Here is a 4,410-nt window from a genome sequence, read left to right on the forward strand (position 1 = left end):
CACTGTAAGATTAATTTGTGCCATATAACACCTCCATAGCTTCTACTCTAATTGGAGAAACATGGTGGTGTCTCAAATCTCCTGGTAGCAGTGTCATCTCAGAAATCATTCAAAAATCTTCAAACGGTCTAAATACTCCATATACTCCAGTATACAGTTAACCTGGTAAATAGCTGTACATTCTCCTGGGAATAGATCAGAGGACTGTTGGTACATGCACCAAACCAATTACTGATAACTTAAATATAACTTTAGAAACCAAGGAGGGGGAAGTGAATTAGATGTTTTATAGATCTATGCCTTTCTTTTTCTTGGCTTATTCCCTTACTTGATTTTAAAACAATTTCTGGTAAATACTTAAGAGCACATGGGAGATAATTTTAAATCTTTGCTTGACTGAAATATTTTTCTGTCTTATGAGTAATCTGGATGTACATAGAATTGTAGGCTTTGAATTATATAATACCTTCTTGTACTCAGTGTTTAGTCGAGAAGCTAAAAGCCTTTCTGATTCCCATCTCTGCAAATGTGCAGAAAATGTTTAAATCACTAAACATAGGAACTTTCATGTTCAATTCTGTTTTTATAATTCTGTAAGCTTTTGATAGTTTACAGTAACCGATATGTCTTTAGCATTGTAATGTAAAAATACCAACATCAAAATTATATGCATTATTGGATGGACGCTTATATTTAAATAATTATTTGGTTCACCAAAAGATATACCAGGAAAAAATTTTTGACTTAAGGGTCCTTTAGAAGATTTTGTTTATTAAAATGTTTCAAATTTTCAGTAATGTTTCCTATATAAAGGGCATAAAACTACCTAGACAACTATTGCCAGAGTTAAATTTCTGTAATCATGCTATATGTATTTTTAATAACTTCTTTTTAAAAATTGTAACCATGGAAAGTTTAGGACAAACAAAAATTTCAGATATTTCCAGGTTTATGTCATCACTAGCAGAGATGTCATTTAAAGATTATCTACCACCCACATATCGAGTTTTTGTTTTATGATTGACACATGGTATGGACACATGGTATGGACTCTGGCAAATCATGTGTTTTATAGAAGATCAGCCTGTTACAAAAACAAGGGTAGAAAGAAGAAAAATTATTCTTATCAACATTTTAAATTTTTGTCAATGCGCTCACCGTTAAATCCAAAATAGACATTTCAACTTTCATTTTTCATCTTAAGACTTTAGTGACACAATATTGATCATTTCATGTCACAATTTTTCTGCAACATCAGTTAAAGAGGGATTTAACTCAGAAATGTGCTGTGCTAACAGTTAGTAGGAGAAATGGAGTGAAACATACACTGTATACTTTCCATCTATGCAGATTTTATGAAAAGGAAGGTGACTGGTTATTGGAACCAAGTGAATACAAGATGCTTTAGTTATTAGGTGAATAGGGAAAATCCTTAAATCAGAGAATTGGATTCTACTGGAATGTAGTTAGAATTTTTTAGGAGGAAAAAATATTCTATTGTTGGAATATAAACCCTGACCAACTTGATAAGAATATAAATCTCATTCCTTTTCACTAGGTTTTTATATATTTTGATGTGTTATTAGGTTCATCCAGATTTAAAATTAAGAATTGATATATTTCTAGGAATAGAATTTTTTTCACCATGAAGTGATCATCTTTATCTTTAGTAATGCTTTATTCCTTATTGTCTGTTTTGTATGACATTAATGTTATGACTATCTTTTGGTGATAAATTGCATGGTAAAATTCATTGCATTATTTTACTTACACCCTTATGTTTTAATGTGTATATTAAAGTTGATTTTGAAAAATTGAGTCCGATAATCTTAGACTGATTTTGTACTCTTTCTCTTGCACATTGTAGATTTCTCTTTCCTTTCTGGACTTTTGAGATAATTAAATATATTTTCTCAGTTTTTAAAAATAATGCTAATTTGGAACTTATAAACTCTGCTTCTCAAATATAAGTGGTTACTCTTCCATCTTAAACCATATCAAAATCTAAATTCAGTTTTTTAAAATTCCCTTGCAGTCAATACAAGGATCTTAGAAAATGTTGACTTATTCAGTTCCTTATCTATTTAAGAACTTAAGGTTGCTGTGTTTGTTTTAACAACTCAAGACATTATTTACTATTATTATCATTATCATTATTATTATCATCATCATTTTATATTGTCAAGATTTATTTGGATTTTTAAAAATTTTTCCTGAGGCATAATTTGTAAACAGATATGTGTGTTGACATATTTTATGCTAGTCTGTGTCTTGTCATTCTGTTTTATAGTGACTTTCAAAGAGCAAAATTTCTTTTGACTTTCATGGTCCATACTTGTTGCTTCCTATCTAGAAAAATTTTGCCTACCTGCAAGACTTGTGAAGATTTTCTCCTGTTTTCTCTTAGGAGTTTTATAGTTTTAGCTTTTATGTTAAATCTATGATACATTTAAAGTTAATTTCATGTATGGTGTGAGGTAAAAGTAAAGTTTAACTATTTTTCTACATATAAATATCCAGTCATTCTAGCATCATTTTCTGGGAGTATTTTCTTTACTACATTGAATTATCTTACAATTTCATTGAATTCTATTCTTTATTTTCTTTTCTACTTAGAGTTTAATTTGCTCATTTTTTAGGTTCTTAAGTTCAAATCTCAATTTAAGATGTTTTTCCTTTTCAAATATAAACATTTACCTCCATAAATTTAAAACAATGTTTTAGCTATATCCCATAAATTTTGATACTTTGTATTTTCATTTTTTAAAATTGAAAACATCTTCTAGTTTCACTTGTGACTTCCTCTTTGACCTTGACTTAATTAATAATTTGTTATTGGTCTCTAATCTAATTGCATCACATTCTATTTTAATTCCTTGAAATATAGCTTCTTGTTATGGTGAAACAATTCTTCCTGTATATCCTGCTTTACTGCAAAGATCACGTCTCTGAACAAAGTATTTTTGAACAACGAACATGCCTTATAAGTCAGAAATAGTGTCTTTCTAAAGAGAGAGAACCCTGAGATGTCCCAGAATTAATATAGTTTTCATCTTACCCTGCCTAGAGACAGGGGTACTTGAAAATAATGTGTATTTTTTGTTTGTTTTGTAAATGTCACTCAGACCAAATTGTTAGTATTTTGAAGGTCTTATATATCCTTAGTGACTTGCTCTCATTTTGTCGATTACTGAGAGAGGAGTATTGAAATCTCTAACTATAGTTTTGGTCTGTTTATTTCTCTTTCCAATTCCATGAGTTTTTGTTTCATGTATTTTGAAACTTTTTTGTTAAATGTATAAGTTTTTAGGATTGCTATGACTTTTTGGTGAATGAACCTTTTTATCACTGTGTAACATACACTGTGTAATATTGCTTGTTCTGAGTCTATTTTCTTTGATATAAATATTGCCAGTTTTCTTTAGTGTTTGAACAATATATTATTTTCTATTGTCTTTTACTACATTTCTGTTTACAGAAAGCATACTTTTATTTGAGTCATTTTTAAATCCAATCTGACAATATCTGTCTTCTAATATATATGGACTGTCTACATTTAATGTAATTATTTATATGGTTAAAAGCTACCATCTTGCTAAATTATTTACATTTGTTTTACATTTCTTCTTTCTTTGCCTGAATTTTATTAATTGAACATTTTTTTTTGCTTCCACTTTACCTCTACTATTGGCTTATTTTTAATACCTCATTTCTCATTTTTTAAAAGTAGGTTCTTTAAGGTTTACCATATACATCTTTAAATAGTCTACCTTCAAATAATATTATTATGCTTCTCATGTAGTGTAAGAACTTTAAAACTATATATTCCAAATTCTTCCCTCCCATCTTTCATGTTATCTAAATATTACACACTACTCTTCCACAGTACATTGCTACTGTTTTTGCTTTAGATAATTGATTACCTTTTAGAGCAATTAAACATAAGTATTTTATATTTAGTTACATTTTAACTATTTCCAGAGTTTTTGTCTAATATCATGTTCATTTTTTCTTGAACTTTTAACATTTATAATGGTACAGTTCTGCTGGTAACAGATTTTGTTTGTTTTTTTTCTGAAAAGTCTATTTCTCCAGTTTTGAAAAGATATTTTCACTATGATGAATTTTTTTGACTTTCACAGTTTTTGATGAGAAACCTGCTATTCTCATTTTTGTTCTGCTATCAGTACTTTTTCTTTTTTTCTTTCACTCCTTGCAGGGTTTTCTTTTCATGTCTGGATTTCAGCAGATTAAATATGATTTTTTAAATATCTGATGTTCTGAGTTTTATAGATCTGTGATTGGTGGCTTTTTAAAATAAAATTTCTCAGTCTTTTCAGATGTTCAACTAAATGTATATTAGACCATTTGATACTTTCCCACAATTCTTAGATTCTGTGGTTCTGCAGT

This window comes from Pteropus alecto, unplaced genomic scaffold (genome assembly GCF_000325575.1).
Source record: "Pteropus alecto unplaced genomic scaffold, ASM32557v1 scaffold20, whole genome shotgun sequence".
Lineage (NCBI taxonomy): Eukaryota > Metazoa > Chordata > Mammalia > Chiroptera > Pteropodidae > Pteropus > Pteropus alecto.